This window comes from Bombus bifarius, unplaced genomic scaffold (genome assembly GCF_011952205.1).
Source record: "Bombus bifarius isolate JDL3187 unplaced genomic scaffold, Bbif_JDL3187 scf7180000009451, whole genome shotgun sequence".
NCBI lineage: Eukaryota > Metazoa > Arthropoda > Insecta > Hymenoptera > Apidae > Bombus > Bombus bifarius.
In genome coordinates, this window is record NW_022885127.1 from 117,128 (window position 1) to 142,599 (window position 25,472).

The 25,472-nt window shown below is 43.9% G+C and overlaps 2 pseudogenes; both read right to left on the reverse strand.

The window, feature by feature from the left end:
- Nucleotides 1-517: 517 nt before the first annotated feature.
- Nucleotides 518-615, reverse strand: LOC117215224 (annotated as a pseudogene).
- Nucleotides 616-2,096: 1,481 nt separating this feature from the next.
- On the reverse strand, nt 2,097-2,196 carry LOC117215222 (annotated as a pseudogene).
- Nucleotides 2,197-25,472: the final 23,276 nt, after the last annotated feature.

Here is a 25,472-nt window from a genome sequence, read left to right on the forward strand (position 1 = left end):
AATCTCCATATCGGTGGTTAGAAAAAGATGCTAGCCGCCCTCGAGGGAAAGTTGCTAGTGGGAGACGCAGCTCGTTGAAAAATGGGTCTCCCCTATTTTCCCGTAGTTGAGACAAAGACTGTTTGTCTGTTTGAAGGACTTTAGTTATCTAAATCTTAAGATTTATAACGGGCCCTCGGGCTAGCTGAACATGTACTGCGGAGACGCATCGATATCTGGCAATCATCTTACTCCAAGAATAGGGTCTGCGTGTGGCGAGCTGCGAGACAGATACCGTTGGAATGTTTACTGTCGAGTGTTACATCTATTTCCTTTTTAAGGAGAGCTACAGAATTACTCCATGTCTTTGTTAGACAAAGCGTTCATCCCGTGACCGCGGCTACGTTCGGCGAGTGGCTGTCCCCTCGAGCCCAAGCTCATTATCACAACTCTCGAACAATTAGAATCGGATTGAATAACTACAATTGTTCAATTACAGCTATAGTAGACTCTAGGTTACAATGTTGCGGGATTATCCAAAATTCCAAAGGCTCCGGTGTTCCTTCATCTCCGACATATATATGTGTTGCATCCTTGTCTACGGGAGTGTTAAACGTGTCTCCTTCCGTACTACAAAAAAAGTTTTTTTTTTCTACGTGGAGGAAATCTTCATAGACACCTCTTACCACCCTTGTGCAGACGGGTAGAAGGTAGTGCCGGATTCTTACCGGCTAAAACCTCCACGGGCGGGACGACGGTAGACTAGTGCGCGAGTGGCTACAAGTAATAGCGGCGACAGGATGGTCGCGATGCCGATGACAACGAATGCAGGTTCGACTACGAAACCACGTTCCACGGAATGACGAGCGCCAACACAATACACGATTCGGATAACTCAATCAGCAATTCGCCCAACGACTAGCTAACTCGTAATTCAAATGAAACTGCCCTTATATAGTCCTTTTCCCGCTCCTTAGGTCAATCTCTGATTTTGAGGAGAGCTGCACAACTATTTTATACTTCCGTTATCACACGTCCCTCCCGTGACCGTTGCTACGTTCGGTGACTCATTATGTCACCTGGAGCACAAACCCATCGTCATAAACCTTAAGTGCCTGCATTACAGCTACAGTAGACTCTAGGTTACAATGTTACGGAATTATCCAAAATTCGAAAGGCTCCGGTGTTCTTTCATCTCCGACATATATAACCTTGGTTATGAATATTTTAAATCGGCACAATAATTGTTAAAAGTATATATCAAACATTTGTCGTACAATGATACGCATGATCGGTAAATATTTCTTATGCTAATCTATAAATCTAAGGAATCTCAGAAAATAAATGCTTTAGATGGAATATATCCGGATTTGCAGATAACTTCTAGATACTGTTCAGTTTGAAAACAAAGACAAGGAATATATGGATTATGTGGAACATCTCGTATCTTATTCCAAAAATTACGAGCTGATGTGGTTCATTCTACGTGTTGGATGGTTTATTGAAGAGAGGAGTGATAAAATTGTAACAGTCAGTGTATATTAAAATCACTTTAAATACAAGTACAAAGATTGTGTATGCCAGTTGTAATCGTCGCACCCTCAATGCTACCGTTCAACTCTACGCTTGCTATTCCACAGTATGACTCGTTATAATGAGTCGCTATAATCATCGTCGTAAAGAGGACGTTCGTCTATTCGTCTCGAACGATGGTATTATAAAAATTTCAAATGTAACTCCTGATGACGATTAGAAAGAACGGCGATAATGTTTTGTTTGGAATTTGTTTACCTTTAGACCTAGCAAAGCAAAACAACGTTGTCACTCCAAGGCACAACAATACGATCCGCCTTAAACGTATGTATGTACATCTCTGACAATCGTCTGTTCCAGCAGCAAACTGTAGACGCAAGTATATTGCAATCAATTTCGATCATGTTTAAGAAATGTTGACAAACTCTTTTGTGTCTTTTCAAACGAATGAAACTCTATTAGGATATATTGCGAATAAATGTGTTCTGTATTTTTGTGCAGCATGCAAAGTTTAAAAGGATATATTAATCCTTTCTTGTTATTTATACAATTGATATACAATATAACACGTTTGGATATTGATCAAAAATTCATTTTTTATGAAAATAATCTCACTTAACCATATATATATGTGTTCCATCCTTGTCTACGGGAGTGTTAAGCGTTCCTCCTTCCGTACTACAAAAAAAAAAATTTTTTTTTTTTTTACGTGGAGGAAATCTTTATAGACACCTCTTACCACCTTTGTGCAGACGGGTAGAAGGTAGTGCTGGATTCTTACCGGCTAAAACCTCCACGGGCGGGACGACGGTAGACTAGTGCGCGAGCGGCCCTCGGGCCCCCGGGTGCTTAACACCAAACACCTTTACCAAGCGCACTCCCAGAAAGTACACCCACACCACAAGCAAGGAAGGGGCCTGGCCGCTTGCCTGTTGTAAGCAGAAATTGTGGTTTTTCCGTTCCTTTTTGTGGTCTTCCATGCCGAGGATTCGAACTCGCGACGCGTCACCTTCAATTCTCGGCCTTAACGACCGTAGCCAGCTGCCCCGCCGAGCTTCTAGCTCATTGGAAAGTATTTGATTCTTAATGTGGTAATGTACATCAGGAAGTATTCGAATTAGCCTCTTGAAGGAGATGTACATTTTTCATAGCCCTCTCTAAATACAAGGGGTAAACTTAAATAATTCCCTCAATTAAATCATTATTATTAAATCTATTATGAAGCTCTTAATAATATATTTTTTCTGCTATTATAATTCTTGTAGTAAGAGATGGCCGTTCTTAAATAATTGCTGCATCTTCTAATGCACTTATTTTCAAGATGCCTAGCCTTGCGTTTTCCATCGCACTGGCAGAGATTTTATAACATATGGGATTAGCATAAGTTATAAATAGGTCTAATTAATAATTTGTAACAGAAAATTTTAACCTCAAGATTTAGGTCAGATGCAAACGATCAAATTTGCAACAAATGACCGCAACGGCAATGGGTTGGAAGAGCAAGAAAATACATATGTATGCATCCCGTACTTTCGTTGCGCGAGGGATAGGAATTTCGTGATGAAACCCAGAGGCTGCCAAGTATCACTGACACGTTGTTGGAGTACCGCTCCTATTGCGTAATCGAAAGCATCTACCACGAAGCTAACGGGCGCGCCTGGAATCGGATGCGCTAACGTTGTTGCGTTAGCTAAGGCGCGCTTCGACTCACGGAAGTTCTTTTCAGTTTGATCGGACCACTCAATAGTCGCATTGCACTTTGTTGTGCCTTTTAACAAGTCCTTGAGCGGTTGTAGAATTTGCGCTACCCTCGGTATGAAACGTCGATAAAAGTTGATCATACCGAAGTATCTTCGCAGTTCCTTAACAGTACCAGGTCGCGGTGCTTTGATTATCGCGTCAACGCGTTCAGCCAGAGGTTTTGTCCGCTCCGCGGTAACGGTATAGCCAAGAAATTGAATTTCGCGCACGCCGATTTCGCATTTTGCGAGGTTTATAACGACCTCGATTTCGTCGAGGCGATTGAACAAAATCCGCAAGTGTTCGCGGTGTTGTTCCTCGGTATCGGACGCGATTAAAAATTCATCGATATACGCGTAGACGAAATCGAGGCCTCTTGTGATTTCGTCCACGAATATTTGGCACGTTTGGGCGGCGTTTCGGAGCCCAAACATCATACTAGTCGCTTCAAAAAGGCCGAAAGTGGTAGTAATCGCAGTTTTCGGTACGTCCTCCGATGCGATGGGAATTTGATGGTAAGCGCGCACGAGATCGATTTTGGAAAAGATGCGCTTACCGTACAGATTCTGTGCGAAGTCCTCTATGTGCGGCGGTTGTACCTATCCGGAATAGTGCGGGCGTTCAATGCCCGGTAGTCGCCGCACGGTCGTATTCCTCCGTCCTTCTTGGGTACTATAGACAAGGGTGATGCTAACTTATAACTTCGAATTCCGCCTTTGCCTGCTTGAGTCGATCGGGGGCTAGGCGGCGTGGTTTAGCGTGGACGGGGGTTCCGGGTGTCGTGCAGATATGATGCTGCACTCCATGCTTTACAGAACTTCGCCGGAAGACGTGTGGTCGAGTTAACGCAGGGAATTCTGCTAGCAATCTATGGTACGGGGATTCCTCGTCGATGGTCTTTATGGATTCTATGCCGGTCGCAAATGCGAATCCCCTCGTGGACAGCTGCGTAATCTTGTCCAGTAACCGCTTGTTCCGCGGGTCGACGAGTAACCCGTAGTGGCTCAAGAAATCGACGCCGATGATGGGCGTTTTCACGTCGGCTACTACAAAACGTCACTTGAAGTCTCGACGCAAGGCCAGATCGAGGGACAAGGTGATAGTCCCGTATGTTGCGATACGGGTTCCACTCGCCGCGAACAGTTCGTAATCGCTTTTGCTCGCAAGTCCTCGTATCTTATTTATCGTACCAGTATTTATTAGATAAGCGATATTAGTTCGCCGGTCCCGTATGAAAATCAGGCGGGTCCCCAAGCCGTCGTCGTTCGCCGCGTTTACGGACGGCCGGTCCCGATTCCCGATTTCCACGTACACGGTGAGGTGCAGTTTCTCGCGTGTTCGCCATACGTCGCGTGATAAAAGCCACCTTGCCGTGACGGGCTTCGGGATCGCCACCGGCGGCGGTATCTCGCGCAGAAGCATGGTCGCCGGCGGTCCCCGATGGTCAACGCGTTTATTTGCGCCTGCATCTGCATCATTTGTTCTTTCAGCGCATTGATCGTGGCATCGTTTGCTCCGACGCTGAGTATCGTTGGATTACCTACTGCCATGGTTCGGTCTGTGCTGACCGTGACAACTTGTCCTAGTTCCGGGAGTCCACAAGATGGCGGCATACTGAGAGCACGCGTTCACGTCTCTCCGTACTTGATGTTCGAGTTCTTGCGGAAAGTAAAGAAATCGGGCGAGAAAATAACGCGAAAGTGGAGTGAAAGTGCTCGGAAAGGAAAGTAATAATAAAGAACAGTGGAGATCGCTTTTATAGAAGCGTGAGTGGACATAGAAAAACGTGGCTGAGGTTAGGGCAGAGTGGAAGACATCTTGGGACGCGCGACTGCAGCGCCGCCGCACGGGCTACTTGGTAACTGCGCGCCAACATTCGTAAAGCAATACGCCGCGGGACTAGCGTCCGCGTTCGTAAAGCGATACGTCGGGGGACTCAGTGCAGGTGTTCGTGAAGCCGCTCGCAGCGGTACTTAGTGTATCCGCGTCCGCAAAGCAACACGCTGCGGTCTAAGTGCCACGTTCGTAAAGTGACACATCAAGACACAGCAAAAAGCATCCAGTTTTGAAACACAGAGAAGTGCTAGTGCAAGTGCTTGACTAGTGCCGCCATTACGCCTTCGGACTTAGTGTCTGTGCGCGTAAAACAATACGCCGCTGGGACTTAGTGTCTGTGCGCGTAAAACAATACGCCGCTGGGACTTTGTCTCGAGCGAGTAAAATAAAAGCAATACGCCGTCGGACTTAGTGCCCGCGCGCGAGAAAGAATAGTGCAGTGCAAATACAAGTGCGTGACTAGTGCCGCCGTTACGCCGTCGGACTTAGTGTCTCTGCGCGCAAAACAATACGCCGCTGGGACTTAGAAATATCAGAATGGCTACGAAGGGTCAATCCCCAACCGCTACAAAAGCAAGAGTGGTTCTCCAACCACTGAAAACGCAAAAGGCGGTGGGGAAAAGCCCGGTGCAGGAGAAAAAGAAGAGAACAGAGGAGAAAGAAAAAGGGGAAGAGGCGAAACAGCAGCAATCGCCTGTAGCAGCAGACGAACCCCGCACTGTGCCCGATTTAAGAGCACAGGCAGGGGAAATAGAGAAGGGCGTATTAGCCTTCTGTTTGGACCCAAACAAGAAGGTTAACAAAGAGCAAACCGCAACTATCATGCGGTATTTCCGAGACATGAGAGGGATAGTGGAAGAACTCTTACTCCACAATAGCTACCTCACCGGGAAGTTGGACCAGAGCACCGCCGCGGAGAAGAAAGAAATAGCGATACTGAGTGCCGTCAACAAGACGCTACAAACTAGCAAGCGGCTTGAAACGGCAGTCAAAACAAGGATGGAGTCAAAGCAGCCCTCCTATGCCGAAAAGGTGAAAATGAAGAACAGTATGGTGGGACAAATCGCGGTCAAACCACCTACAAATGCGGTGATAATCCGGCCGGAGTCGTCAGACTCCGAGATAAAAACGAGTGAGGAAGCACGGGAGGCAGTCTTCACGCTGGTGAACCCACGTAAGAGGGGTATCCAGATCACCGCAGTGAAGAAGATCAGCGGGAACGGACTAGTCGTGGAAACGGCGAACCCCGAAGGCCTAAAAGCGTTCACGGAGATCGCCAAGTTAAAGGAGGCCGGCCTAAAAACCAGCACGCCGCAGAGGAGGCTGCCCCGGGTAATATTATACGATGTTCCACGGGAAATGCCGGAGAAGGAAATAATGGGCTGCATCAGGAAGCAGAACCAAAAGAGACTAACAGATGAAGACGTCGGAGCCATTAAATTCTGCTTTAGAACAGGCCGCAAGGACTCCGAGGAAACTAACTGGGTACTGGAAGTAACCCCCCCCCCCCCAGGTAAGAGATAAATTACTAACCGGCAAGATATTCATCTCGTGGAATGCTTGACGGGTTCGGGATTACATAGCCGCCAGCCGCTGTTACAAGTGCCAAGGCTATGGGCACGTGGCAAAACACTGCCGCTTGGGCTATGAAATCTGTGCATACTGCGCGGAAAGCGGACATAGCACTAAAGAGTGCACGAACAAAAACAAGAACGCCGGCTGCGTCAACTGCAAGAAGGCAGGGAAAAAAGGCGATCATGCGGCCTCTAACGTAGACTGCCCTATGTACAAGAAGGCGTTGGAAATAATCATCTCTCGTACTACGTATGAATAAAGCCCCGAGCAAGAATGGAAGTGGACATGGGGGTAGAAGGGGTATAAGGATCCTGCAGCATAATATGCAGCGTTCCAAAACCGTCCCCCACGAAATCAGGACGCAGATGGAAGCTGATGGCGATGAAATCTTGCTAATGCAAGAGCCATACAGCATCGACGGAAAAATACCCGGACTCGGAACAGGAATCTCGATCGCCTGTCGGGGATCGAAGGGCGACCCACCAATGGCAGCAGTAGGAGTTAAGTCGAAGGAGCTAACGCCGCTCGAAATCGCCGGACTATGTACAACGCACTGCGCTTGTGTACAAGTAAGCGATGGAGAGACGGAGATATACTTCGTCAGCCAGTACTTTCCGCCGACCGAAAATATCGAAGTCGGCCTCGAGCAATTAGACAAGGTACTGAATAGGCTTAGAGGGAAGAAAGCCATTATTGGCCTGGACTCCAACGCCAAATCTCCGCTGTGGTGCAGTAAGGACATCGACGACAGAGGTGAGGCCCTGGAGGCTATCATCGCACAATATAACCTCCACATCCTCAATAAACCGGGACAGGCACACACATTCGAAACAACGAGAGGGCGATCGAACATAGACTATGAACTAGACTATGGCGACTCAGGAAGCAATACCGCTCGTGAAGGAATGGAGAGTACACGAGGACGGAACCTCCAGCGATCACAGAGTACTGGAGACGCGTCTTGATTTTAACGAAGGGAGTACTCCGCCGCAGCTTCAGGAAAGAAGATACAACACTCGGCACGCCAACTGGGAGGTCTTTCAAAGAGTGATCATAGAGGAGAAGGAGACACTCCGAGAGGCAAACCCCCGGCAGCCGAACGAGGTTGAACGAATGGCCGAGCAGATGCAGGAAGTCCTCATGAGAGCCTGCGATGCCGCCATTCCGAGGAAAAAATGATATCACAGATCGGTGCCATGGTGGACGCCTGACCTCACACGAGCAAAGAGGGAAGTCTACCGGGCAAGGAGGAAATACCAGGGGACCAGGGACCCCGCAACGAGGGAGCAGGAGAAGCTGCGGTATAGAGAAATCAGAAAGGAGTACGTAAAGGCAATCACCAAGGCCAAGATACGCAGCTGGAGAGACTTCGTAACAAAGAAGAGCAACGCAGAACACTGGGGTATTGCCTACCGAACGGCTACGGGCAAGCTAAGAAGGGAAGAAACAGTGTCGACTCTGCGGACGCCACAAGGGGAAACCTCCAACTGGCGAACGACTGCGGCGGCGATGCTGTCCGCCCTACTACCCGACGACGAGGAAGAAACGGACACGCCGGAGCAGACAGCGATCAGACGCGAAAGTACAACCCCTCCGAACGTCGAGGACACCCCAGAGTTCCGCTACGAGGAACTCAGCGGAGCCGTAAAACGACTAACGAAGGGGAAATGTCCTGGACCCGACCTAGTCGAGGCCGAAGTAATTCAACGCGCCTGGGGCGGAATCCATCAGGAACTCCTCAGGCTCATGAACAGCTGCCTCACCTGGGGAGTCTTCCCAAAGGTTTGGAAACTGGGGAACGTCATCACTATCCCGAAGGGACCAGAACGGGATAAGAGTAGCCCGAAGTCCTATAAGCCGATTTGCCTACTATCGATGGTGGGCAAGTTACTGGAAAGGCTGATGGCTACCAGGATGGCAACTATATTCCACGACCACGCCTTAACCTCGGACAGGCAGTACGGCTTTCGTCCCGGAAGATCTACAGTGGACGCGATCACAAAATTCCGCGAGATAGTCGAGCGAATGAGCGAGGAAAAGTACGTACTCGCAATCGCACTCGACATATCAGGAGCATTTGATAACGTGTGGTGGCCCAACGTGATGCACGAGTTGAAGAGAAGAGACTGCCCCGCCAATCTATATCGACTGACGAGAAGCTACTTTTCGGACAGAGCCGTGCGAATCGCGGGGAAAAATGACATGGTCAGCAAGCCCGTTAAGAAGGGTTGCCCGCAGGGGTCGGTACTGGGTCCAAGCTTTTGGAACCTAATATTCGACGACCTGCTAGCCGAACTCACGACAAGCGCGACAGAGTGTGAACCGATCGCGTATGCGGATGACATAGTGATCCTGGTCGCAGGAAACGCGAGAACCGAACTGCAAGAGAAGGGACAAAATATAGTCACACGCGTTGCTACTTGGTGCGCCAAGAAGAAACTCACGCTGTTGGCGGAGAAAACAGAAATGATGCTCGTCAAGGGCAAGCTGGATGCGGAGAGACCACCGATCATCAAGATCGATGGCAGAAGCATAAAAATGAAACAGGCGATCAAGTACCTGGGAGTGTACCTAGAAAGCGGCCTGAAAATAAACAGGCATGTACACGAGACGACGAAAAAGTGCCAGAAACTATTCAACAGCCTCGCGAGAGTGGCCAAGGCAAAGTGGGGACTCGGACACGCGGCCATGCGTACCCTGTACAAAGGGCTGTACGAACCGATAACCACATACGCCGCAGCCGGCTGGAGCGACCTGCTGAAAGGCAAAGCAAAGAGCAGACTCATAAGATCGCAGAGGATGGCACTCCTCCGAGTGACAAAGGCATACAGGACAACGTCAACAGAGGCCCTCCAAGTCATCGCCGGAGCCATCCCGATCGACCTCCTCATCGAAGCCCGAGCAAGGAAATACCGATGGAAAAAAGGCCAAGACGACGCGAGCAGCGAAAAGGAAATCGCCAGGCAAACAATAGAGAAGTGGCAGGAACGCTGGCAGACCACGAGCAAGGGAAGAACGACCTATGCGTACTTCGACAGCATTAAGGACAGGCTTGAGAATCGCTGGGTAAGACCCGACCACTATATGACACAGTTCATCAGCGGTCATGGGGACTTTAACAGCAAACTCAAGACGTTCGGTTTCAGCGAGGAAGGACCCCCTGCGACCGTCGGTGCAGGCGGTACTCATGCAAATGAGTACTGTGACGGTGCAGGGAATAATCGGCTGGAAAGCCAACCTGCTGGGACCGAGCAACACGCTGGCAGCTCCGCCTCCTCGTGGCCCCCGCTGGTAACGGCGCGGCGCGGTGCGCGCATCTCGCCGCGCCGGCTAAGCGGGCTGCTGCCCGAAAGGGTAGGTTCAACTTGTCCAAAGACCCGAAAGGAGAGGGCAGGGTTTTTCCAAGCCGCGCGCCGACCACCCGCGCGCCGTTCCCCGGGCAGTGGCCGTCAGGAAGTGGATAATAAATATCGAACATCTATAGAGCGAAGCCAGTATGAGTTTTACACTCCAGGAATGGCGCGGTCGGCCCCAAGCCGAGCCCTTATAGGCTCAAACTAATTGTCCTAGTTCCGGGAGTGACTAAGATGGCCGCAAGCAGGTCGGTAGTGTGCAATCGAAATCTTGCGTCATATCAAAGAGTTCGGACCAAAAAAGTGTGAAAAAGTGAACAGTTTGTGCCCGGGAGTGGAAGTGGGTATAAGGGTTAGTGGAGTTCGTTAGTCGTTCCCCTGTTTCGGTTAAGATAACAGAGGTGGTTTAATGAATGTAACACTGTGTGGCGGCACTTGACAGTAAACTTCCCAACAGTTTACGTCGCGTGATGCACGGCACAAAGACAATATACCTGCGGACAAGATGATTGCCAGATGTCGATACATTCGTACCGAATATTTCCAGCTAGCCTAAGGACCGCTATAAATCTTAGGATTTATTTTAGCTAAGGTCCTCCAAAGAGACTAACAGTCTTTGTTTATCAGTCTCGAAGAAGACCACCTACCACGGGGACACACGAGAAATCTGCTGTCTCTCACGTACGATGTTTCCCGCTAGCAACACCCTCTCAAGGGCAGCTCGCATCCTTTTCCAACAACCAACACGAATTAGCCAATAAACATTAACGTACATTTCCCTCACTTCCCGAATCAAAGCTTTTCTCAACGAATCCGATGCCTTCGCATCCTTAGACACATACCAACGCAGTCTTCCTCCGCAGCAGTATCGCGACAAAAAAGTCAGTCTATTACAGCGAGTCAACATACCACGATCGTTATACTTACACGGTTCGAGTCGAATAATTACCTAAGCTCTCGACATCTCGTGCAATCATTGTCCGCACTCGTAGCGCATCTCGAATCATAGCTATCCAAGCTCTAACTTATAACCACGCGTTCACGAACCGAATATAATCGCGAGTCCTGCGCCAAGTGTACTCATTGACATTACAGTGAATAAACATTTATCGTTGAGTAAATCTGAGTTTTCCTTCCGACCCTATCACGACATATCACCTCAACTGTATTAACAAGTTAACATAGAATAATATATTTTATAATAATATGATGAATATGTTATAGAAAGTTGACTCGACTTTAGGATAACTCTAGATAAATTCGTTAGACTAATTGATTTTGCTCGTCAGACTTCTCGATGCGTAACGTTTGATTCGTCAGAAGGGACTGATCGCCTTTCGATGATTTCTTTGTCTCATTGGAAGACGACCTCCACTATGCTCGGGTCACGCCACCGCTCGCGCCTATGATCACGTATGACTCTTCTTGTGTGAAAAACGTAACGGACAAAAATCGACTTTTCTAGAGCTCGCTGCTTGGCGACAACTATGCTCTCGTCGATACATTGTATATGATCCGGCGGGCAGATAAAACGATCTGCCTGCGACACTGTAGGACCGTGAGAGACGGTTAGAACATACAACCTGTGGTAAGCCTCGTGGCGTAACAGTGGTACAGGGAAATTAGAAAAGATTACACGAGGAAGATCACGAGAGCCAAGATCCAGATCTGGCAGGAGTTTGTCACAAAAGAGGGTAATAAAGATCCCTGGGGAATTGCCTACAGAACGATCACGGGTAAACTTTGGGGAGAAGTGGCAGTATCGACCCTCCGGACGCCACAAGGAGATACCTCCAACTGGCGAACGACAGCGGCGGCGATGCTGTCCGCCCTCTTATCTGACGACCAAGAAAAAACGGACACGCCGGAGCAGACAGAGATCAGGAGGAGTATGAAAACCCCTCCAAGCGAAGAAGACACCCCAGAGTTCCGATCGAAAAATTCGGTGGCGCCGTGAAGCGACTGAAGAGGGGCAAATGTCCTGGCCCCGACTTGATCGAAGCGGAGATAATACAACGTGCCTGGGGATGGGGGATTCACTAGGAACTCCTCAGGCTCATGAATGGCTGCCTCACTTGGGGAGTCTTCCCAAGAATATGGAAAGTGGGGAACGTCATTACCATCCCTAAAAGACCAGTTCGGGATAGAAGTAGTCCGAAGTCCTACAGACCGATTTGCCTACTATCTATGGTGGGCAAATTGCTGGGAAGGATGATGGTTACAAGGATGGCGACCATCTTTCATACGCACGAGATGTCCTCGGACCGTCAATACGCCCTTCGCCCCGGAAGATCAACGGTAGACGGGATCATTAAATTGCGAGAAAAGGCCGAACAAATGAGCGACAAGAAGTACGTCCTTGCCATTGCACTTGACATATCAGGAGCCTTCGACAACGTCTGGTGGTGGGCGAAAGTAATGTACGAGCTGAAGAGAAGAGGCTGCCCCAACAACCTCTATCGGCTGACGAGGAGCTACTTCTCGGATAGAACCGCGCAAATCACTGAGAAAAATGAAACAATCAGCAAGCCCGTCGCGAAAGGATGCCCGCAGGGATCGGTACTGGGTCCAAGTTTCTGAAATCTAGTATTCGATGACCTGTTGGCTGACATAACGACAAGCGCGATAGAATGCGAACCTATCGCGTACGCGGATGATATAGTGATCCTTATCGCTGGGAACGCAAGGGCAGAACTACAGAAGAGAGGACAAGAAGTAGTTACACGCGTCTCCACGTGGTGCACCAGGAAGAAGCTATCGCTATCGGCGGAAAAGACGGAGATGCTCCTAGTCAAGGGCAAATTGGACGCGGAGAGACTACCGATCATCAAAATCAACGGCAAAAGTGTTAAGATGGGAAAAGTGATCAAGTGCCTGGGAGTGCACCTCGAAGTAGGCCTGCAAATCAATCGGCATGTGTACGAAATAACCCAAAAGTTCCAGAGATTATTCAACAGCCTCGCAAGAGTGGCCAAGACGAAATGGGGACTCGGACACGCGGCCATGAGTATCCTGTACAAAGGGTTGTTCAAACCGATAACCACATACGCCGCAGCCGGCTGGAGCGACCTGTTGAATGGGAGAACAACAGCATGTTGATAAGATCACAGAGAATGGCACTCCTCCAAGTGAGGAAGGCCCACAGGACAACGTCAACGGAGGCACTACAGGTCATCGCAGGTGTAATACCTATCGACGTGCTAATTGAGATCAGTGAGTTCATCGTGTATTGAAAGTATGTATTGGTTCCCGCGTTTGGTTTTCGTCATCGGTCCTATGATGTCCATAGCGATTTTGTCGTTAGGGTTAAGTGGCGTGTCTGAGATTTGTGGGGATTCTTTGGGTCTGATACGTGTTAGTTTCTCCTTTTGACATGTGTCGCATGTTTTCACAAAGTTTTCTACTCTTTCTAAAAGTCCGGAAATTTTGAATTTATCCTTGATCCGTTGATACGTTTTCTGTATCCCTAAATGTCCTACGGTGTCGTTATGGTTTTCCTTTATTGCTTGTATTATTTCGTTTTCGTCTAGTTTTAAGATGGGATTAGGTGCATAAGTAATTTTCTTGTACGTGTCGTTAAAATATATTAGCATGAGTTTAATCTGTGTTTTCTCTAATTCAGTGAAATCGTTATTTCCTATGCCGATTTTTGTTGTATCTTTAAGAATTTTGTAAAGTCTTCTGATCCAAAGTGTCTCGTCGTATTCTCCTAAGTCGTTTCGAGTTAACTGGTAAAATGTTTGGTCATTTGGTTTAATTTCTAAGAGTTTCGGATTCTCGTTGTTGTCTTTCCATGCGTTGAATGAATTAGTGTGATCAATTACTAGGTCGAGGTTAACTACTTCGTCGCGAGTTACTGCGTGAACTCTAGATAAAGCGTCTGCAGCTGTGTTATCTTTACCCTTTGTATATTCGATTTCATAGTCATATTCTTCGAGTCTAAGTCTCCAACGAATCAGTCTGCTAGAAGGGTCTTTGCAATTGTGTAGCCACTTAAGAGCTTGGTGGTCGGTTCGAATAATGAAGCGTCGTCCTAACAAATATTGTCTTAATCTTTTCACGGCCCATACGATGGCTAAGAGTTCCTTTTCTGTCGTGGTATAGTTTCGTTCGGGTGGATTCAGTGTTCTTGAAATGTAACAACAAGGATGACCGTCTTGCGACAGTATTGCTCCTAGTCCTTCGTTACTTGCGTCGGTAGTTAAGGTAAAGGTTTTGATAAGTCTGGATAAGCTAATATTGGGAAATTACAGAGTTTGTCTTTTAAAGTATCAAAGCTAATCTGGTGTTTGTCAGTCCAATGGAATGGTGTGTCCTTTTTTGTTAAGTCTGTAAGGCTTTTCGCGATTTTGGAAAAGTTTCGAATAAATTTGCGGTAATAACCTGCTAAACCTAAGAATGATTTCACGTCCGTGGCATTGCGAGGTAATCGAAAGTTTTTTACAGCGTCTAATTTCTTGGGGTTTGGTTTGACTCCTTCGGATGAAACTACATGGCCTAAGTATTCTAATTCCGGTTTTACGAATTCACATTTGTCCGGTTGCAATTTAAGTCCTAATTCTCTGAGTCTCTGAAATACTATCGTGAGGTTTTCGTTATGTTCTTGAATCGTTTTTCCGAATATCACTATGTCATCCAAATAAACAAAGCAGTATTTTCCTACAAGTCCAGCTAAGGCTCTGTCCATTAATCTTTGAAAGGTAGCGGGTGCGTTTTTAAGTCCGAATGGCATTCGGTTGCGAATACTTTGGGCTGCTTTCCCCACGATTTTTTCCACTTTTATTGCTTTCAGCAATAGATCTTGCTCCATACAGCGATCCTTCATACTTCTCACTTCTTTGATGAAGTCTTCAACTCCTACATCATCATCTCCGTTGAGCGTTGGGATGTAGCGTATTGCATCCTTAGCTCGTAGAGTGGGAGGAGCGGCCGGAAAATAGCCTCTTTCTTCCACCTCGGGTTGTTCGATGTCGAGGTGAACAGGTGGGGTGTCTGGAGCTGCTAACCCTGACAGTTTGCGTGCTTTTGCCATATTCACGGTGCGATTGATTGCTGTCGACGCACTTTCATTGTCTTCGGTGATAATGGAAGCAAATTCATCGGTCGCAGGGGATCCGAACCCAGTCCGTAGCGCTGCGACGGTTTTCCCGAGATTCTCGATTTCTGCTGCCCTGTGTCTATTCTCTTCGTCATTTTGCATAGACAAACGTAACATTTCCTCTCGTAAAAGGGCAATGTTCTTGTTCTGTTTTTGAATACTGTCCCATATTGCTCGCAACATTGGGTCAGTTGAGGTTGAAGTTTGAGATTCGTTTGCCTTAGACATTATTGCGCTGATTTATAATTTTCAGACGAAGACGAGTCTTGGCTACTGAAGCTAAATTTTCTTTCACGGTAACGTACAAAGGAATTCAGTTTACCTTTTATTGTTACTTCACTTGGTTCGTGATAGTTACTTTGTTGTTGCGGATGACCGTAGTCCCAAATAATTCGATCTTCCGTAGATGATGAATGTCTTTTGGTTTCCGAACAAACACTTTTCACTATCCTGGCAGGATCGCCAAAATGTCACGTAAAATAACAAAATAAAAAAGGAATTTGAGGTAAAAAATAAAAAAAGAAAACTTTATTTTTTTTCTAACATCAATACACTTTACAATCTACTTCCGAACTCTAGGCGTGACTTTCTAAGACTGACTCTTATGATTTTACTTTCGATCGGATCCGATTACTTTCTTTTGTCATCCCTCAACATCCCCACCGTCCATGCATTTGCTAGGCGTCCGCGATCGTTGCCACGTGCTCTTTCTTCTAAAACCTTCGGTGGATGGACCGTTGGGATGTTGATGGTTCATTAGGCACTTCAGCGATATACATTGTCGCCGAGTGCCGCCACATCTTTATCTCTATCGTCAGTCCGTCGGATTTGAAGTATGTCGGTCGTGACAGGCGCATAGTTGTCGCCAAGCAGCGAGCCCTAGAAACGTCGATTTTTGTCCATAACGTTTTCGACACAAGAAGAGCCATACGTGATCATAGGCGCGAGCGGAGGCGTGAACCGAGCATAATGGGGGTCGTCTTCCAAACAAGATAAAGAAATGATCGAAAGGGAATCAGTCCCTTCTGACGAGTCAAGCGTTAGACATCGAGAGCTCTGACGAGCAAAATCAAAATCATATAGTTTAACGAATTCATTAAGAGATATCGTAAAGTCGAGTCAACTTTGTGTAATTTATTCATCATATTATTGTTAAATATATTACTTTATGTTCATCTGTTAATACAGTGTTACTTCATTGAACCACCTCTGCTATCTTAATCGAAACAGGGGAACGACTATTTCGCGGCGTCGATTAACAGAATCGTAGCGAGAATTTACGCCTCTCGCTGACGCGTTTTCCTAGCGATTGCGTTTCTCCACGAAAGGTCGTAACAGTATAAAAAAGAACATAGTCGGACTACATGCCGTTGAATAGGGGGGGGGGGAGGCAGAATTATAAAAAAACGAGGAAAAGATAGAAGAAGAGAAGGAGAAAAGGGAATGAACATGCGAAAGTGTGGAAAAATACCTGGACGAATGTAAAGACTGGACCTGCAAGGGAAGAACAGTAGAGGAAACGTGGACTGAAATCAAAAAGAAGATAAACGAAGCAATGCCAAAGAAGAAAGTGAAGATGAGGAAATGGGGTATGGGAGAGAAAGCGTGGTACAACAAGGAGTGGAAAGAAAGGAAAAGAGAGATGAGAAGGGAGATGACAAAGTTTATGAAAGGAAAATGCAGCAGAGAAGCGCTCATAGAGGGAAAAAAGAAAAGGAAAGAGAAGAAGCAAAAGAAAGCAACGGGGGAAAACGGGTTAGAAAATGAGGTACGAAAGTATGCACCGAAGGAAGTGGGGGTGGCGTTATGGGAGTTAAGGGGGGGCTAAGGTTAATTCGTACAAAAAAGGCATGTTTCTGTGAATTTTTTGTGACGACACAGTTAGAATCTCTTTATTAAAACCAATAATACACTAAAGTATGACATTCGAAGTATATTGTATAAAATTTTCACGGACGTGTCTCGGAAAAAAGTAGAATTGCGGTGCCTCTCGTAACTTGGTGCTGTATCATCTGAAATCAAAAAATTAAAGTTCATTCGTTAGGAAGCAGTTTTCTCCAGGTAACGCTGGGAGGATTTTTCGAAATTTCAATTTTTCACTTTTTTGGAACACTTTGAAGGGAAAAATGCGATTTTTTGCGAAAAGATCGGATAATTTGTTATTGTAAAATAAAAATAATTAACAAATTGGAAAAAACTCTCCAGCGTTACCCCGTAAATTATGTACAGAAATAGTGTTCAAAGGGGCACCGGGATCTGGGGGTAAGATTAGGTATTATATAGAGAGCGAAACATCTGCCAGGTATCAATAGCACGTTCGGGTCGGGTAGGTATTAAAATCCGACATGTATGAAAATACTCGTAACTTTGTCAATTTTGCTCCAATCGACTTGAAATTTTGATACAATATTCTTAAGATATTATGCATTCAATTAAAAAAATACAAAAAAATTTAATACCTTACCCCCTCCCTTAAGGAGAATATGGAAATAGGGAGGGGATACCAGAAGATTGGAAAAAAGGAGTACTACATCCAATATGTAAGAAGGGGGACAAGAGAGTAGCGAAGAGCTACAGAGGAGTAACGCTAATGGATACAGCATACAAGATCTATGCAGAGATACTGGACGAACGACTGAAAGCAGAGATTGAAAACAAACTGGAAGATTCGGATTCAGAAAAGGAAGAGGAGTGACCGATGCGGTTTTTCTGATAAACCACATCATATACAAGCAGCTAGGTAAAGAAAGAGGGAAATTATATGCCTGCTTTGCGGACTTAAGAGCGGCGTTCAACAGACTAAACAGAGAGAAACTGGAGGAGAAAACGAGGAAAATGGGGATTAGCGAAAAACTAACCCGAAGGATTAAAGCGATATACGAAGAAACAAGGAATGTAGTGAGAGTCAAGAACCGCGACACAAGGGAATTTTGGACTGCGAGGGGAGTCAAACAAGACTGGAAGAAAAACTAAGGAAAGGACAAGCTGGGCGCATAGTGGTAGGAGAAAGAAAGGTATGGTCACTAACATATGCAGACGATATTGTGTCGATGGCAGATAGAGAAGAGGAGCTAAAAGATATGCTAAAGAGATTCAAACAATTTTTAAAGAAAGCCGAATTAGAACTGAGCACGGAAAAGACCAAGATAGTAGTTTTCGAAAAAAGAAGGAATAAAAGGAGACAAAGAAAATGGAAATGGGGAGAGCAAGAATTAGAAGAAGTGGACGAGATAACATACCTAGGGTACATGCTAGAGAAAAACGGCAGTGATGAGAAACACATACAAGACAGGAAAAAGAGAGCAACAATAGCAACGAAGAAAACATGGAGCGTGGGAGAAAGAATATTCAAACAGGACTACGAGAGGAGAATGAAGATGTTTGGAGCAGAGGTATGGGGCTGGGATATGGAAGAAAGACTGAATAGAATACAAAGAAGATATATAAAACGGATATTAGGTATGACAGCACCAAATTATATATCGATAGAAGAATGCAAGCTAATAGAAATCAAAGAAAAAGCATTAAAAAGAGCAGCAAGGTATGAAGATAAAGCCCTAGAATGAAAAAGGAACTAAAAAGGAGTAAAGGAGTGTATAAAGGAAAGAGAGAGAAATTGGGGAAATGGCCAAGAAGGAAAAGGAGCAAGAAAGAGAAAGAAGGGACTAAAAGAGGTGAGAAATGGAGGGACACAGATAGAAGCAAGAGAGGAGCAAACAAGGATGACAGTAGACCAAATTATAGAAGAAAGAAGTAAGAGAGAAGCAGACACTACAGAAATATCGCCAAAGAAAAATTACCAAAGTACTTAGAAGGGAGGATGAAGTGGAAGGACGGAAGAATATTGGCAAGTTTCAGATGTGGAAAAGAGACCAAAGCAAGGGAATACTGGAAAGAAGAGGGAGAAAAAAGATGCAGACTATGTAGAAGGAAAGAAGACCTGAGACATGTAATAGAAGAATGTGAAATAACGGGAGGATCGAAGGACATAGGGAAAACACTAAATGAGACTGGAAAATGTTCAACAGAACTAAAAGCAATAATAGAGAAGAGAAGGGAAAAAGGCAGGAAGGATGCACAGCAAAGAGGCTAAAGTCCAAAGTTGCAATAGTTTTTAGTCATTAGTTGCTAATTTGAAGTTTCTAGTTTTAGTTTTTAGAGATAGAATAATTAAGGGAGTGAAATAGAATAGAGCGGATAAGAGGGGAGGTAGACATATAAGAAGCGAAATAGATATAAGAGATGTAAAACCGAAAGTTCGTCCAAAGCCGAAAGGCACGGACTAAGCAATAATAATAATAAAATAATAATAATTTATATAAGAAAAATTTAATGTGAATTAAATTTAATGTAAATTAAATTATTATTATATAAATTATATAAATTACCTTACGGTTGATATCGTACGTGATAAGGATCGCGAAAGAGTATCTAATTTGGTATAGTCCTTACCACAAAAAGTATTTCAACCTGAAAAAGTTGTGTAATTCATTTTCGTTGATCCGAGGTCTTATTCAAAAGATATTATTTCTTAAAACTATTGCCTATTATTTAGTAACAATTGTGTCACTATTACTGCAAACTTTTCAATTTTACATAACATAACGCAAGAAAAAAAACAGAAAGGAACAATGAGTAATTTACTTATATATTATTTATACAGAATTTGTATAAATCTCTAAACATTTATACAACTTTATTTTTTACACTAATATTATTATATTCTGCTCTATATTCTGCTGCTATATTCTGCTATCTATATGCTCAAACTTTTTATTTATTTTTGCAATATATTTATTGTAAAATTATGAAATACATTTATTAGGACAGGGCCGCAATTACATATACTTATTTTCATTAGATTGATTTAAGTCAAATTAGTTATGCATAGTATATGTGGATATGCATATTAAAGGTTGGCTGTTCTATTAGCCGTTCAGAAGTCACAGTAATCCATTTCGCAAATTAAGTGACGATGTTGCAAACACTGTTTTTTAATTCACATTAGAATCGATTATCATTTATGTCATCTTTCTGCAATACATGAATTTTTGTTGGAATACAACGATATTAATCGCATACAGATGAAGTGATCGATCGAACGGATTCTTCCCTTTGAGGTGGTATGTCGTGATAGGGTCGGAAGGAAAACTCAGATTTATTCAACGATAAATGTTTATTCACTGTAATGTCAATGAGTACACTTGACGCAGGACTCGCGATTATATTCGGTTCGCGGATGCGCGGTTACAAGTTAGAGCTCGGATAGCTATGATTCGAGATGCGCTACGAGTGCGGACAATGATTGCGCGAGATGTCGAGAGCTTGGGTAATTATTCGGCTCGAACCGCGTAAGTGTAACGATCGTTGTGTGTTGACTCGCTGTAATAGACTGACTTTTTTTGTCGCGATGCTGCTGCGGAGGAAGACTGCGTTGGGATGTGTCTAAGGATGCGAAGGCGTCGGATTCGTTGAGAAAAGATTTGGTTCGGAAAGTGAGGGAAATGTACTTTAATGTTTATTGGCTAATTCGTGTTGGTCGTTGGAAAATTATGCTAGCTGCCCTTGAGAGGGTGTTGCTAGCTGGAAGCATCGTACGTGAGAGATAGCAGATTTCTCGTGTGTCCCCGTGGTAGGTGGTCGACTTCGAGACTGATAAACAAAGACTGTTTGTCTCTTTGGAGGACCTTAGCTAAAATAAATCCTAAGATTTATAGCGGTCCTTAGGCTAGCTGGAAATATTCGGTACGAATGTATCGACATCTGGCAATCATCTTGTCCGCAGGTATAGGGTCTTTGTGTCGTGCGTCACGCGACGTAAACTGTTGGGAAGTTTACTGTCAAGTGCCGCCACACCTTCGTTGCCCAGCGATATCCCCACTAGCGTGCGTTCGTGAGATGTACGGCGGCGGCTAGCGCGTGCATGCTCTTTCGAGAATTCGGCGGAAGAAGCGTAAGGATATGGATTGAACATTGGGCACGTCGAGAAGCTACTAGAAGGTTCCGTGGCACATGTGACGCCACACAGGCATCTACACAGGTCACACTCATTACTGCATAGAGAGTGGGATTCGAAACCTTTTCAAGGGCCATGGATCACTAAGCCAGTCAGTCCGAGAATAACTAGCCAACTGTCTACATCCCACAACACACTTATATTTCCTGTAATAATTGTTTAACAAATATCACATAATATTATTTCAACACAAACATTGTGTCTTCCACAGATTATTAATCTTAATTCCGAGATTAAATTCTAACAATTTTGTTTTCTGTAAATGGTAAATCCTAATGGTAAATCGTACTTGATTATGAGATCACATATGAATTTTTGCACCTACTAAACACTTCAAAAATGTCCATTATTATAATATTAAATATATTATTGATTGCTTGCACAATTCCATAGATTTATCTGGATTTAAAAGACATTTTTCAAATGTAGCCAATAAATAACTTAAAAATAAAAAATTAATTAAAATAATCTCTGGATGTGTTCTTCAGTTACGTGCAAGTTATACGAATGTGATGACCAATGACATATTATTGAGCGTGTCAATAACAGTGCGATAAAGAAGAAAAACGTGTAATAAGAGACCCAGAGAAAAATTATATCATGTTTTTAACATGTACTTATACCAATATGTTATCATCCTTTAGAATAATAAAGCAATAGTAGAAGCACGTGCTGCACAATGTATTTGCTGATGATGTAACATGAAATGATCTCAAGCTTTGATTACGCGCGTGAATTATAAAACGTGACTCTGTCTACATGCTAAAATACGTAGAACACGTTTCTGTACGGGCTGTTCAGCTTGTCCTTTACAAGACGATCGAATTGCTCTCTTAGACCACTGTAATTAGATCGCCCAATGCTACTTTGCAAGCTGCTTTGCATCTAAATTTGCTGCTGAACGAAGTCATGATTTAAAACAATTTAATCAGCGTTATGATATCTAGTGCCCAATAACCTATATGTCGGGTTTACATTAGAATTAGGGTTAGGGGCGTGAAACGAATCTTCGTTTGGGTTACACGTTGTCGTTATGCAATAGAGAAGACATTGGCTAGTGCAAATACGATTACCATAGAACCGGACAAGTAACCGTGGTAGTTAGGTACTCGAGGAACTAATGACAATGATCCTAGGTTCAATAACGAATTCGCGGTCGACGGGATGATAGATGAACGTACTCACAAAATCTAAGTCGGACGCGTAATATTCACTGGTCGTAAAGGGTTACTCCTTTCATCAATGAGATCGCGAGCGAGAATGCCTTTCCCGTCCCGATGATGCCACAGAGGAAAACTATAATGGGGTGTGTCTAAGGATACGAGATCATCGGATTCGTCGAGAAAAGCCTTCGTTCAGAAAGTAAGGGAAATTGGCGTTGCTGCTAATTGGTCAATCTCCATATCGGTGGTTAGAAAAAGATGCTAGCCGCCCTCGAGGGAAAGTTGCTAGTGGGAGACGCCGCTCGTTGAAAAATATGTCTCCCCTATCTTCCCGTAGTTGGGACAAAGACTGTTTGTCTGTTTGAAGGACTTTAGTTAACTAAACCTTAAGATTTATAACGGGCCCTCGGGCTAGCCGAACATATACTGAGGAGACGCATCGACATCTGGCAATCATCTTACTCGAAGAATAGGGTCTGCGTGTGGCGAGCCACGGGACAGAAACCGTTGGAATGTTTACTGTCGCGTGTCGCCACGAATATTTCTTTTAAGGAGAGCTATAGAATTACTCCATACCTTTGCTAGGCAAAGCGTTCATCCCGTGACCGCGGCTACGTTCGGCGACTGACTGTCGCCTCGAGCCCAAGCTCACTATCACAACTCTCGAACAATTACAATCGGGTTGAATAACTACAATTGTTCAATTACAGCTATAGTAGACTCTAGGTTACAATGTTGCGGGATTATCCAAAATTCCAAAGGCTCCGGTGTTCTTTCATCTCCGACATATATATATGTCGGGTTAACATTAGAATTTAAGGCGCGTAACGATTCTTCGTTTGAATTAGTTCGTCATTGTTTTACAAAACAGAGATTATATTTACGCGTATATACAAGATTTTACAAAATATTATGAATATTGAATTTAATGAATAATAAGATTAACAAACAATAAGTTTAACTAATGATTAGATTAAAGAATAATAAGTTTAACGAATAATAAGATTAACGAATAATATGTTGTACGAATAATAAGTTTAATGAATAATGAGATTAACGAATAATAGGTTTTACGAATAATGAATTTAATAAACGCTATTAACAATGTTCTTGGGTTCAAACGAATCCACGGTCAACGGGATAACTCTTTACTATGCGTAGAACAATTTTAGACACAAAAATACGATTGCTGAGACGCTCGGTAAACTGCTCGATGTATCTCTTTCCAAGGCGATCACACAAATGATAATCTGATCAAAATCTTTCTCGCTGTACGACTGCATTTGTTTGTTATATGCTTGCTGGAGGCATCGAGAAGGTTCCAATCGCCGTTGCTAGGCAGTTTCTGCCAAGAGTTTGTTATATACTCTTTGGAAGGATCGAGAAAGATCCAAACGCCGTTGCTAGGCAGTTTCTGTCTGGAGTTTGATGCCTAATACAACGTGTGTCCCATTATATCGACATCTCCAAAGTACAATTCTATGTGATTTCTAGGGAGAACAATACAACCGATCCACACCTTCGTCAGGCAAAACGTTTATTCCGTGACCGTGGCTACGTTCGGCAACCAATTGTCACCTCGAACCCACTTTCGCTATCACAAATATCGAACAATTACAATCAGATTGAATGACAACAATTACTTAATTACAGCTATGATAAAATCTAGGCTAAAGCATTAGAAGACTTTCCCAAAATTGCAAAGGGAAGGATCCGGTTTTCCTTTCATCTCCGACATATTTATGTCGGAGTGTCATCGGGTGTTGTGGGCGGCCGAGGTATCTTCTCGGGAATTAGCCATGGATGCAGTACGACACGGGTGCGATTTATTACGATAAGGTGGTTATGACAATCAGTGCGGTTACTCACGGCAATTAGGTACTCCCGACGCAAATGACGATGGCTCCAGATTTGTTAACGAATCCACGGTACACTTTAATGTATAGTTTTTGATATAAAAGTAGAATGATTTTGTAAATTATCATCATTGAGGTTTTGCAATGTTATACATCTGTTTGACGTTTGCGGATCTTCTAATCACTTGATATTGGTTTTCACGTTAATTAGTCTTATTTTCGTACGTGAATTCTCCAAATCTACTTTTATTCCTCTTTTCCTTTTTAATGTGGGTAGCTTCCATTGTACATTGATAGCTTTTTCATTTCTGTTTGGCACCTAATAAAGAATTAAACGTGTGTGGCAAAACGAGTTTTTTCCTAAAAAATGTCAAAGTTATTGAAATTTTTCTGAATAATATTTCTGAATTTGATAAATTTACAAATTTATATCTCCTCTTATCACTAACGCTCCAAGTGTGCCTCTCAAGCACCACCGATGTGCGATGCGGTGCGGTACTGTTTTTAAAATCTGACATTTTTTTTCTTTTATTTATTTATTAAAATTACAATCAATTCTCGCGTTGAGAATTTTCAGTAATTTTTCTGGCGCGGCGCAGTTACATGGCTGATTATTTATAATAAGTTAATACTTATTATAGATAGGTATAATTTATAAGTAAGTATTATAAATAAGTGAATATTACTTAATTTAGATAACTAATTAAATCTAGCGTTTAGGTCTAGCGGGTAGTGCCTCTTCAGCTTGCGAATCTGGTCCTGAGCCTGCTGTTGTGGAAGTAAACTCTAATCCTTTTTCCTTTCATGGATATGATAAATATATTATATTTTGTAATAGATGACGGTTTCAAAATTATATTTCATGAATAAACGATACTTCAATAGAAATTCAAGAGTCTTCAAATGTGATTTTATCCGAAGCAATGTAATAATGTAATAATACTACGCCTAAAAGTAAATAGTAAAAAGTAAATAGTAAAAAGTAAAGTAAAATAAACTCTAAAAAAACCTCCATGGTATGATATTTCCTAAAACACTCTGGCAGATGTAAAGCTATCTGTTCACGACCGTGGCTCGTGATATTCATGTTTGGGCCAAAATCTTCATCGCGAGTCTCACTCGTTAAAGCACGGGAAGGGGTTAATGTGACAATGTATATCATAGTAAGTATTCTAATTGCTTTAGAAGAAAGTTCCTTAATGATTTTACCGTTTGTTAAATCAAAATCGAGAATGTTCTGGCTCAATTTTAATTTCAGGATAGTAGCTCAAGTAGCTATAAGGAATGTTTGAAGCGATATTTCATCATTAAGTTGAAACATAT